Source organism: Pipistrellus hanaki (assembly GCF_964339955.1).
Source record: "Pipistrellus hanaki genome assembly, chromosome: 3".
NCBI lineage: Eukaryota > Metazoa > Chordata > Mammalia > Chiroptera > Vespertilionidae > Pipistrellus > Pipistrellus hanaki.
In genome coordinates this window covers 164,478,709-164,492,404 of record NC_140505.1, presented here as the reverse complement: position 1 = coordinate 164,492,404, position 13,696 = coordinate 164,478,709, and the positions used below count along the sequence as shown (strand labels likewise).

At 38.5% G+C, this 13,696-nt stretch overlaps 1 protein-coding gene across 2 annotated transcripts in view; it reads right to left on the bottom strand.

The window, feature by feature from the left end:
- Positions 1-13,696, bottom strand: part of EPS8 (EGFR pathway substrate 8, signaling adaptor) — a 156,752-nt gene that overhangs the window by 90,174 nt on the left and 52,882 nt on the right. For both annotated transcript variants that reach the window (XM_084877907.1, XM_084877908.1), the window contains exon 2: positions 2,765-2,854. The gene's annotated coding sequence lies outside the window, so the exon portion shown is untranslated. The remainder of the gene's footprint in view (positions 1-2,764; positions 2,855-13,696) is intronic.

The window sequence follows — 13,696 nt, the reverse complement described above, 5'->3', positions numbered from 1 at the left end:
CCATGAGCCTAGTTCCATCCTTTGTTTTGTTTTAATAAATCTTTATTGTTGAAAGTATTACATATGTCCCTTCCCCCCCCCCATTGACCCCCTCCAGCCCGCCCTAGCCCCTGCCCCCCTAGTTCTATCCTTTGTAAAGTAGTTATACTTTTCCAAGGTTATAAAGTACACAAAACCCCTAGCAAAATATCATACTAAATAAATATCAATTCCTTTGTACAAGTGTGTCTGTGTGTGGGGGGGGTGGGGAGTGGGGAGTGGAGGGGGGAGGCACATGTCTAAAGATATAGCCCTCTATGAATACTAGAGGCCTGGTACACAAATTACTGGACGCGGGTGGAGGGAGGATGTCCCTCACCCGGCCTGTGCCCTCTCGCAGCCCAGGACCCCTCGCTCCTTACTGCCCGCCTGCAGTGGAGGCTGGAGAGACTCCTGCCACTGCCGCGCGCTCACCAGCCGTGAGCCTGGCTTCTGGCTAAACAGCACTCCGCCTGTGAAAGCGCACTGACCACCAGGGGGCCGCTCCTGCATTGAGTATCTGCCCTCTGGTGGTCAATGCGCATCATAGCAACTGGTTGTCCCGCCGGTTGTTCCACCATTTGGTCAATTTGCATATTAGGGTTTTATAATATAGGATAATACCAGTTTCCATTACCTAATCTAATTTCCTAAAAAGTATGGAGTATAACTTTTTTTGCTCATGGACTATATTTCAGGTCAAAGGCTGACAAACTTTCTGTAAAGGATCAGTTTGGGGTTTGTAGGCCACATATGGTCCCTGTTGTTATTCTTTGTTTTCATTTTTGTTTTTAATAACCTACTAAAAATATAAAAACCATTCAGGACCCCTAGAAAACAGCCCACTAGTCAGTTTGCTGACACCCTGCTTTAGGTTCAAAAACACTCATTAATTCTTAACATTCACCGTTATACTTATCCTATTACCTGTATAATATTTGGCTCTTAATCAACACTCAATTGAAAAACTATTCTCTCTACTTTTTATTAAAACCTCCAGATTAACAACACTGATTAAACACTTGTTTACATGTGAGGTAACTGACTACCTAAATGAAATAGCAATCCTATATAATAAAAGCTTAATATGCAAATCAACTGAACAGCAGAACAACCAGTCGCTATGATGCACACTGGCTACCAGGGGGCAGGCGCTCAACACAGGAGCTGTCCCATTCTGTAGGCCACAGGCCAGCCAAGGTGTGTGACAGCAGGGACCCTACCAGTTGCCTGCAGAGGGAGGCGACTGGCAGGGGGTGGAGCTAGTGAGCGGGCAGCACCAGGTCAGCCAAGACGGGTACCAGCAGGGGTCCCCCGATCGCCCCACCAGTCCTAGGGATCCTACCTGTGCACAAATTTTGTGCACCAAGCCTCTAGTATGTACAATAAAAGAACAAATAAAGCCTTTTGAAGGCTTCCTCTAGTGTCTTTTGTGTGTGTGTGTGTGTGTGTGTTTTCCTGACCCTACTACAAATCGGGATTTACCACACAAACAATTTATTATGCTCATGATCTCAAATATCTCTTACCATATTCCTGTGTAGAAATTGGTGCTAGTTTGAGTTTCTTTATAAGAATCTGATTAGACTTCATGTACCATAGAAATAGAGTAGCCTCCTGCTTATTCTCCAGTACACTCCCTACTTCCAATTGTAGCATATTCTGATAAATTGACTTCTTTGTCCTTAACTTCCAACAAATATTTCTTCTCTTTTTCCTTAGTTCAGCTCACCCCCTTATTGCTAACTGTCCACTTTTTCTCCCTTTTTATGTATAATCCTAATGGCATAAAACTCTGTCATTAGTTTCTGTTATCGCTCTACCTCTGACCATCTGGGTATTTCTTGGGCTGAGTACCTTTCTTTCTTTCTTCACCTATAATAGGAGTTAAAACAATGGTGCCATCCAGACACATTAGGTGCAGAGGAAATACACATGCGAAGTTGTTTATTTACAGTCTACAAAGAGCCCTGAGAGACCACGGAGGTCTGCAGACGTTACACTTGATTTAAGAACAGGCTCTGCCATTTATATATATGAGTTACCCACCTTGGGCAAGTTAACCCCTCTAAGCCATTTACTCCTCATCTGTAAAATAAGGACAGTAATAACACCTACTTTATAGTGTTTATAAAAATTATGTGGCATAATCCATGTCCAGCACTCATCATAGTACCTACTACATAGCAAAGGCTCCAAAAATGTCCAACCTAGTTATTACTTAAGGGTAAGATATATTTTTACTCCAGGGGCCACGGGCCTTTTATTATTAACTTATCCATTTCTCCTTGCATTTGAGCCTATCTATGTTTCCACTGATAAAGGTATTGTCCCCCTGCCCCGCCCCCTTTTTTTTTTTTACAGTACTCATAAAACAAGTTCTTTGACATTTTTCTCTGTGGTACTGGTCCCTCCTTACAGGGACTATTTAGTGTCTTTCAGCATTAAAAGAGAGGAGAGAGGGAGAGTTGAAATGAAGAAGAAAAAGAGAGCGAGAGAAAAGAGAGAAAAACTATCAGTTCATTCTTTGTATGTTATCCATTAGTACAGTCAGTTCTGTTATAAAGCAACATATGCATGCCTGAAAACCACAATGCTATGCAAACCACGTCATTAAAACCACAGGGCTTATGGGGGAAACAGTGCGACACATAAAATAAGAAAGGAACCTAATAAAGACCATAACGCAGCGTTACATATGTTAAATGGTTAAAAGGAAATAAAAAACTGCAATATGGCACCTTACCTTGAAAAAGACATGAACTTTGCTTGTAGAATTGGCTGTCCAAAGGGCTGCAGCTGGTGAGTTATTGTGAAATGACGGGAGAAGAGCTACCTGAAATTGAAGGGAAAGTTATAAAATGAGACGGGGATGATAATAGCTTACAATATGCAGCGAAGTAAGGTAGCCAGAAGATATCTGAGGTGCATACTTGTATATTCCTATGTGGCTTGGTGAAGTTTCCTGTGTTCACCTACTATCCGCTCAGATAAAATCATACATAACAAATGTAAGATTTATATTGTACTCAAATTGTTCCCTAATATCAACAATATCCCATTTTCAAAACAAGCATGATAGCAGAACTGACAGTACTATTCCGAAACTATGAACTTTTGAAAAGCGTTCTGACTCAAAACTAGTCACTGTTACGAAGCAAATGTTACTCTTCGATTACCTATTCAGCCCAAAGCTTTTACCTAGAAAAAGTCATTCTTTCCTTGTCAGTCTTAAGCCACTAAACACCATCTAGGACCGCTCTTTGTTTCTTCAGCTTCCGCTGTGGGCAGCAGCTCTGATTCAGAGAACCACACCACACTCGTTTAGATCTCTCGTTGATTCTCTGTTCCTAATGTCCATTCCACAAGAGCAGTGAAACGTCTTTCAGTCAATAACCCATTATCATGTCAGTCATCCCATTTATCCAGTCACCCAATATTGACAATGAGCATCTACTGAATACAAAGGGACATGGGAGATACAACATGAAACCACAACCAATAAGAGACAGAGACTTAACTCAGTGGATCATTTAAAGTCAGACAATGTTACATAGGAGGTGTGAAAACATTATAACACATGTAAAAATAACACTAACACAGGACAGAACAAGAAGTACTTGAAGAAAATGCAGAAAATACATAATAGATTACTTTTAATGTTGAAAGGGGGGGCCAGAAGAAATTTAATGGGGGTGACTGGTAGACCTTAGGATGATACAAATTTTGGGTACGAGACAGAAACGCCCAATTGTGGTATGGGTAAAGAGAAAGATGGGAAGAGGGAGGTATAAAGCACAAAGATTAAAAAGCTTAAGCCAAAAAACAAGGTACGTGGCTACAAATGATGTTACCTATCAGACTTTGAGTTTTATATGATGAGAAATAGGGGAATCACTGACAGTTTTTATCCAGAAGAGTGCAACATCAGCTATGAATGCGAAAAAGGAGACCTACTGGCTTTCACAAACTCAGGCTGTGAATAAATTGAGAGACTACATTCATGTCTTTGGAAGGAGAGGGAAGAGCAGCAGGAGGGCTTTTTCCAACTACAATCCCAGGCTTTGTATCCAAGATTGATATGCATGGGCTCTACTTAATAGACACTAACTGTGTCATGAGGTCCGGTAAATTGTATAAAACAGTGGAATACAGAAAAATTACTTGCAAATGAGGGCAAAGTATTTTTTTAGAAACAATAAGAAAAACAAAGAATGCAATGCAATACTAATAGTAATAATGTCAAATTTTTAAATATCATTAGAATTGCATAATGAGTAGAGCTAAATAATATGACCCTGAATTACATAAATATCTCACATAATGCATTTTTAATACGCAAAAAAAAAAAACTATGGAAATGTTCCTAAAAGCAAAGCCTTCTTAGACAAATGTTCTTGTGAAATCTCAAGCAAGCTTAAGAAACACACACAGCAATTCAGCTCAGATTTTACATTAGCAAGTACAGAGAGGAAGTATTTCACAGAATGCCTTAAATTTTAAAAAATATATTAAGAATTAAAACTAACACAAGTTTCTTCTAATCAAATTCCAAAATCTAGTCAATATATCCCATACACAAGATTCTGTATACAAATGTCATACTATTAAATAAAATAAAAAGTATAATTTCTTCACATAGCTGAGAAGTCCATTTTTAAGTGCTTACATATAAAATGAAACAATTAAAAGTACATACACAGCCTGCTAATGTGGGTCAGTGGTTGAATGCCAACCTATGAAACAGGAAGTCACTGTTCAATTCCCAGTCAGGACACATGCCCAGGTGGTAGGCTCGAACCCCAGTAGGGGGCATGCAGGAGGCAGCCAATCAATGGTTCTCTCTCATCATTGATATTTCTATCTCTCTCTCCCTCTCCCTCTCTGTAATCAATAAAAATTTATTTTTTAAAAAACACATTCACAAACTTCACTTTAAATAAATTTTTAAAAATACTTCTTTAGTTAAATTAGAACTGTTCTATAAGGTAAATAATCACGAGTATATGATCACCTATTTTATCATATCACCTACATGAAATTTTTATGCAATTCAAATTATTACTTACAAGACTAAAGTACAAGGAGCTGACTTATGTTCCCCCTAAAACCTCAAGCAAATTCCCTAAGGAAATCTCATACCTACCTTGATGAATTAATGACACAATTACATTGAAAAATAAACTAAAAAGGAGACTTTGCAGCATAATTTACTTCAGAATTATTTACATAAAAATGAGTCTAAATGTTTTATCCTCTCCATAGTCATTTCCTCTTATGTGCAATTTACTTAAACTGAAGAACTGTTTCCAAGGACAGCTGTTGAGAAACAAACTTTTAAAGCACTCCCGGTACAATAGCCTCCTTTAGGGGAGAACAGGGTGGGCAGAGAACAAAATATTTACATACCATTCCCAGGGCACATATGAAATTTATATTCCACTAACATCTGCCATAAAATTTGGCCTGTAAAGCTGGCCAAAGCTTTGTCGCAAGGGTAAAACTAAATCAGGCCATAAATATCCTAAGTCACCTCACCTATTGATTCTACCGAGGCTGCATTCGATGCCAGTACAGGGGTGAAAATTTATGTGCATTGATAATTCTCCTATGATGTAGAAAGTCTTACTTAAAAACAGACACTTTAAAGGAAAATCAACATTTTCAAGAATGTATTTCAAAAAGGATCAATACAGCCATAACCTCAGCACTTGAACTCAAGAATGTATTACATTTCCCAGCACCAAAACATGGATGTAACCAGTTATTTATTTTTGTTCTCTATCTAGCATATTGTGATATAATATTTGTTTATAAATACTAAAACTTAGCCTTGCACCCAATTCCTAGAAACAGAACAATAACCAAAAGGCTCTGACTTAAATTATATTAACAAATTGATAAGAACTACAAAAATATATTAAAAATTACATATATTTGCCAATGAGGTCAAATCTTATATTTAAAACATCAAAAGTACAAAATTGGATTTTTTAAAGAGTTGTTCTTTTAAAACTCCCATTAATTGACTATTTAAAACGTTTACAAGTTCCATTAATATACAGGGTTTAAAAAAAAAAACTCTAAATACACATATTCACTACTTTCAGGCCCAAGAAAATGTTTACACAGAAATTTGGCAGTGTTAAGTCTGTGGAATCAAAGCCAATAACAACCTAAGAAGCTGAACTCGGTTAATAAGCAAATTTTCATAGTACAACTAACATTGTGTAAACAATCCAAAGCAGTTAATATTTATAGGATAATCACAGTCTTTTGCATATCATATTAATTTTAAAATAACTGTGTAAAAGCATGCTATGTCTGTACTTTCCCAACTGTTAACAGTCAACAGATATCTTCTTAGCTATTTTGGGGGGGAACTTATTCTCTTAAACACCCTGACCTAAGGGGAGAAAATCCTTTAAATCTCCATCTCCAAGCAATCAGCCAGGAGGCAGGACCCAATTTCACCAAATTCAGAATCCACTTGGAATTCCAAATGGGAATTTAAAAGATTATTAAAGAGCTTACAGAGACTAAAAGGTCTACAAATATCCTCAATAATAATTATGCCTTTGACAGCCCTCCTTAGCAAAGAAAATATTTCACAAACTCCAACTTACCTACCCACGCAGCCCAGGCAAAACTCCGCTAAGCAGCCCTCCGGGCGATACTGAGAGGGCATTTCTCTCACTTCACTCTTGGTGCCAAATGACCTTTGGCTTATCAACAGAGAGGGTGGAGCTGGATGCTTCAGTTTCAGCAACATACCATACTGAACGAAGTTTCTCCTTTGGTTTCTCCAGGGAGTTCACTAAGACTTCCTCTTCTTGTTAAGTAAGTAAACACAGCCGCTAGTGCATTTCTAACTCTTCCCTAAGGTGGCAGATTAAAGCTTTAAATGATGCAAGTAATGATGGTTCACACCGATTGAGAACTTATTATGTGCTCTAAACTAACACTATTACAGATAGACACTATTATTACTCCCAATTGAAGAGGTGGAATCTGAGGACTAGAGGTTAATCAGTAAATTGTAGGAATTTCAGATATAGCAATTGGGTCAAGTAGGCTAATGAAGACTTTCCACTATCAGCAGAAAAGATGAAAAGGAGTATAACAAATTTTAAAAATGAAATACACAGTATTCTTGCTATAAAGAAAATTATGGAACATGGACAAAGTGGTAAGCACAAAAGCAAATACTGTCAACTGTGGCTGCCAGGAATGATCACCGGGGTCTCTTTAGGGCTTACTGCTACTTGAAATTGGTAATGCGATGTCTCAGGAAGAAGAGATCAGATTGAAGTGCTCTCTGACAAGCTAGATTTCCGGCCCTGCTTTTCGAAAGAAAAACTTGAACAACTGTAGGTAGCAGCCTGATGCTAAGCAGAGGCAGAAGAGGGCTTGGGGCGGGTATAAAGTTGGTACCGAGGTCCTTCCATAGAACCAGAGCCATCTTCAAGGACTGTAATCACAGTTAAAAGTGGTGAGTGGAGCAGAACAAGCTCACCCTTGTCTTAGGAAGACTTCAAGGGAGCTTGTCCCTGAGAGGTCTGGATGAGAGGGCAGGGGAAATGCTATATCCAGAAATTACAAGCCTACACCTGTGACACAACAGTTTTGAAGTTTGGATCTTATTTGTACGAGAATCTCCAAGCTAAGAAATTAAATAAATTGGGTCCTGGGCTAGTGATATCCTTGGACTATTTGGAATAAACAAAACAGGAAACCATTATAAATAACACTCCATAAACAAGGCCTAGCTTTATAAATGCCATGTATTTCTACAAGCTAGAAAAGTAAACCAAACAAAACAAAAACAAAAAAAAACAATTCCCTTGAAGACGAGTTTATAATTTAGGAATTACAAAATATCTGAGAAAATTATTTACTGTGATTGAGCATTAACAGATATACCAAACAAAATTTAGCCCTCAACTATTCTTTAATATGAAGACGCAAAAATAAAAGCACAATTATTAAAGAGATGGAGGAAGGAAAAAAAGCCTATAAAGAATAGAAAACTGGACAAGAAGAGATAAACCAAAGAACTTACATACTTACATACACAGCCCATGGACATGGGCAATCCGGTGGTAAAGATCTGGGGAGTGGAGCGGGTAGGGACTGGGAGAAGGGGAGTAAAGGAGGGGAAATAGAAAACATCTGTAATACTATCAAATACTATTAATCCAGTTATTAATAACAAGAAAGGAACAAAAAAAAAGGCCAGATATTATAGTCATGCCGTTTGGGCAGTTTAACCAGGAATTAAAGCTTTACACTCCCCAGGAAGCCACAGTCTATTCCCTGCAAATCGCTGGGTGAAGGGACTGGACAGGGAGAATAGACACATGCCCAGGAAAGTTGGGGTGCTGTTGGGAAGGTGCTTGCTGTCACTCACACCTGGGAACAGGTCATTGGCCAGAAGTGGCATGCCACTGCAAGGGGGCAGAATTTGGGATACTGAATTCCCTGAAGAAACTCACTCTCCTGTGCTCTTGTGCTCTTGGGACCCTTGGGACTCTGGTTGCTTGGGGCGAGCTTTCCTGCATTCACCCACATGGCCCATGGCCATAGGGACCCTCACACACAATGGACTAATGGACTGTAACTGGCCTGGTGCTGAACTGACCCGGCTGCAACATGGAAAAGAAACTCTGGACACTGGCTTTGGTTTCAGCTTTACTGAAACCCCAGCTACACTTCTATAACTGGATGGGACTTTGGAAACCCAGGGATGTCATTCCATGCAAATAAAAATCAGTTATCCTCCCATGCTAGCATCAGAAAATTATTTCTCTTGAGATATCATAGGGACCCCAACCCCAGCACTTGGAAGGGGACACCCCAATTTCTCCAATAACAGGCTGACATGGGGAATGTAAAGACTTGGGTCCTCTCCTCAGCTAGAGACAACGGTGAAAAGACAGTCCCGCTTCAGAGCTCCCCAAGAGGACAGATCCCCACTGAGACTGCATGGCAGCCTAACTTCCTCTCTGCCCATTCTGGTTTCTTCCTCCCCTTCCTTCCACAGGGGCTGATCCTCAGAGAAGCTTCCAATATACTTCCTGCGCACTAATTTCCACCTCAGAGTCTGTGTCCTGGGGAACCCAGACTGCCTGCAACAGAAGAACATCAGGAAGAAGAAAAAAGGCAGGATGTGGGGCAGCATTATCAAGGGAGTGAGAAGAGAAAAATAATAATGGAGAGAACAACATAAAGTACTAACGTATTGTAATTTCCTTTATGAGAAGATAAGTAGCAGAAGGGAATGCCTTTTTCAAAGTGAAAAATATAATCACAAAATTCCAACCCAACATTTCAATGTATCCTTGAACTGAAAGAATATTAAAGTGTATCCCAACTCCAACCCCTGTCATTTTGAAGATAATATCTTCTTAGGCCCAAGACTGCTAAATGTCAGAAATGTCACTGTTTAGAAATAGGCCCATTTGTTCTTCTAAGACATCATTTTCCTAATAAGTTAACAAGTATATCAAATACCCTACTGTTAAAGTAACAGAATTCTGATACACTTTTTGGCTCTGAATCAACGGTAAAGATGTTAATTATCCTATATAATAAAAGCCCAGTGACCGAATGGCGGAACAAGCAGAACGACCGGTCGACCAGTTGCTATGATGTGCACTGACCACCCGGGGGCAGACGCTCAACACAGGAGCTTCCCCTGGTGGTCAGTGCACTCCCATAGTGAGAGCACCGTTCGGCTGACCTGGATGAGTGGTGCTCGTACAGCAGGAGCAGCTGCTCAGAGGGCGGACCCACACTCGGCTGACCGGGATAAGTGGTGCTCCCACAACTGGGGCGATCCCTGCAGGCCATGCCCCCCCCCCCCCACCAGTGCACAAATCCCATGCACCAGGCCTCTAGTCTATATATATAAAAGCCTAATATGCACACTGTCCCCGTGGGAGTTTGACTCGGAGACCGGAGTTTGATCACTCGCTATGACATGTGCTGACCACCAGGGAGTGGTGTGGAACAAAGGAAGGCTCTGGCTGGCAGCAGGGGAAGGGAGGCCTGGCCTGCAGCTGGAAGGCCCCGATCGGCCCCAATAGCCAGCCAAGTCTAGGGACCCTACCCAGGGCTCTAGTAGTTTCATAAAAGAGTAATCTGGTACATGCTGATATATGACTAATCGTTATGCAGAATACTCACAAAAAGCTGCAATGAATAACACCTTGATCATTCATATGCACTTAATCAATCATTAGGACACCAGTGACATGGGACAATCTAAGCAAAGCTCTTAGGTATTTATTCCCTCCCCCTTCTAAGACAGGGCAATTAACAGAAGTAGCCATAAATGTTATATGTTTGGAACATTATAGATTTGATTACCATGCATTTTTCCATTAATTACTGAAGGAAGTTGGAAACAGCACACATGCACGCACACACATCTCTATGAGGAACTTTGCCCTACATTCCACACTTTGTAACCACAAAGATGCTGGCAGACAGGACAAGCTATAGCTAAACCTATCAACTAAGATCACTGGATCCAAAATAACATGAAGTCATTCACCTAAATCGTTAGGACAGCCAAGAATAATGGATCAACAATGTCACAATCCATTCATCTTGGAAATATAGCAGAACTTTGTTCTCAGTTCCTGTGCACTTCAAACTCAGTTCCTCATTTGTGTATCGTTCCTTCCTCTCCTAAGATTCACTATCTGCTTTCTCTTCTCTAAACCAAGCCTTCTTATCTTTCTAACTTTAAAACCTTTTTTAAAAAATAGGAATAAGAAATTAATGGGCTACTAATAAGACAAAATACAAAAGAGGTTTCTAGAAGAAATTCTGAACTACATATGGCCAAATCTCAATTACATATAAGCTAAGCTAGCTAAATTTGTTTGGGTAGAATGAGCAACCAAAAGTTTTAACAACTTATTTGGAGAAGGAATAGGAGAAGCAATATTAATTCCTATTTTGGGAGAATCATGTTTAAATACTAATATATTATAGGCACATAAAAGGGCAAACATGCATAGTATGTGCATGAGAGGAAGAACTAATTGGTTAATATAAAAAAGATTAAGTGAGTCACTCTGGGTTTGAGCTATTGTTTAGAGTTAGACCTTGAAACTGGATTAAAGACAGAATACAAAATATATATATATATACAAATGGGCACTGCTTGGGGTGAATAAATAAAAACATCAGGGCCAACATTATTCATTCTTCCCACAGAGTGGGAGAGTGAGGTCATAATTAAATCTTCATGTCCACAACGGGCTTGAGTCTTTTGTAAGTTAGGGAAACATTAAGTTCACAAAGATGAACTGCAAAATGATGTAGCAGGGTGTATAAGCAAACAAAATGGTAATGTAATTTTGCCTTAAACTGATAACGTGTAGGTATATACTAACAGAAATACCACACAAATACATTTGGTTATAGATTTTAAATGTCATTTTCAACCTAGGAATCAATGTATAGTTACAATATATCACAATCTTATTTGACAGTGTCAATCAAAAACCCAACAAAATTTTGAAGGAAATGGTAGAAGAAAGAGAAAAGAGTGATTTCTCATTTCTATTCATGTCCTAATAACCAAGGACATGTAAAGTGTAAAGACCTCAGGACTAGGAAACCGAAGGCTTGTTTTCACGCACCAAGTCTGCCACTTAATAGCTCTGTAACCTTGAGCAAGTAACCTAACCTCCCTCAGCCCCCACTGCCTCACCTGTAAAATGAGATCAATGAGACAAATTTATAAGGTCTCATTCAGATCTAATATTCTAGAAGATTTTCCAAACTCAAATTTAAAAAGAGAAAAACTATTTAATTAGATTTTGGCTAAAACATTGTAAATGTCAGTTTTACTCTTTTCAACATACAATGATAAATTTCCAGAAAAAAATCAAATTACCACATAGACAACCTAATGATAAATGAGGAGAAATTACTAGTTGCTAGGAGGACATCTGTAAATTCACCTCACAAATTATCAAACAACGCTTTGACAGAACCTCCAATTTCTGCTGAAATTTTCCCATTTAAATACAGACTCTGCTGAAACACAATAGATACAAAGAATTCCTGAGAGACATTGAAAATGGAAGCTTTTGGCATATACTACCAACATTTCCCATCATTAACATTTCACCTTTCACTTAACTCAAGATAGTGCTAGCACTAGGCATAATTGGTTTGCTGAATGCATATCAAAAGAACTGATAAGATGTTCCTTTTAAAACAGCATTTTTTTTTTTTATCATAACATCATCCCTAAAACCTGTGTTATCCACAGAAAGGTTAAGCTAAAAAAAAAAAACTAAAAAAAAAACCAACCTGGATTATTTTCACTTATTAAAATCATGGGTACTTCTAGGCTTTTAAGTGCCATTTGGAAAGAAAACAGCATTTCATGTAAGAGTACCAAAGCTTCCCAGAGCTTTGGTTCTGTAATATAGTCGGGAAATACCACATTAGACAGATAATGAGACTTAACCTCTCTAAATATAATCATGTGCTGTAGCACTAGGAAGGAAGAAAGGGAGGGGAACAAATCAGCAAATAGAGAAAATGAATTGTGAATGTTGATAAGGTACTATCTTATAGAAAAAAAAAATCAGGAGAAATACCCAAGTTTAATTTCAAAGCCTGAATCTACTGGAAGACTCATTACTATAATAGTATATATTACCTTAACAAGCTAATATAGAGAAAGCAGCTCTGTACAATTAAATCAGAATGAAAGACCTGTTTTCAAAGTAGCAGTCTAGAAAAAAGCTGTGTCAATATTTGTTAGAATGATACAGTTATGTCACCACTTAAAAATAAAACTTGCAATTAAGTTTGCACATCAAATGATCCTTGAAGCTTGCATGTTACCAATAAATATGTATGGTGAGATGGCTAAACTAGACAAGCTATGTCAATGAAACTGAGAACTACGGACACATAACTGAAGCCATTTTGGCAACACTTTGACATGATCTGAACTGAACACCACAGAGATGCACGGATATTAAACTGCCAGAGGATGTATCAGTTTTAGAAGTGACTTACCACCTTTAAATATCTCTGAACTAGTGCCTGCCCAGGCAGCAGAATTTAGATATGGCCTTTGGCTGAGAAGTGTTAATATAATGAAGGTTTGCCCTGGCTTAGGCAAAATATTAAATAACATCTTTCAAATGTATTTTCAGTCAATAATGTTAATCCTCAAACCAATTCTTAATATTTCCGTTTGCAGTTTCAAGACCTTTTAGTGATAATTATAACAATAGTACCGACTTTTTAGTATTCCTGACATGGAGCCTTGGAAAATAGATTTAATAACCCTATGTTAGCAAGTGTGGTCAAAAGAGCCATGGATTTGAAACCTAAAACCTTAATTTCCTTTTCCCTTGGCTCTATAATTTAGAATTACATGACCTTAAACAAATCATTCATATAGGCCATAAAACATGGTTGTAAAGAACTCAGGTACAATGCAAGACAGGTTCAAATACTACAGCTATTACTGACAGATCTATGACTTTGGCCAACTTACTTCACTAAGTCTGTTTTGCTTATCTGTGAAATGAAATAATAGTATCTTCCTCACAGAGACTGAATAAAATAAGGCATGTAAAGAGCATAGCACAGCACCTTATTAATGTTAAGTAATGTTAAAAAAAAAAATCAC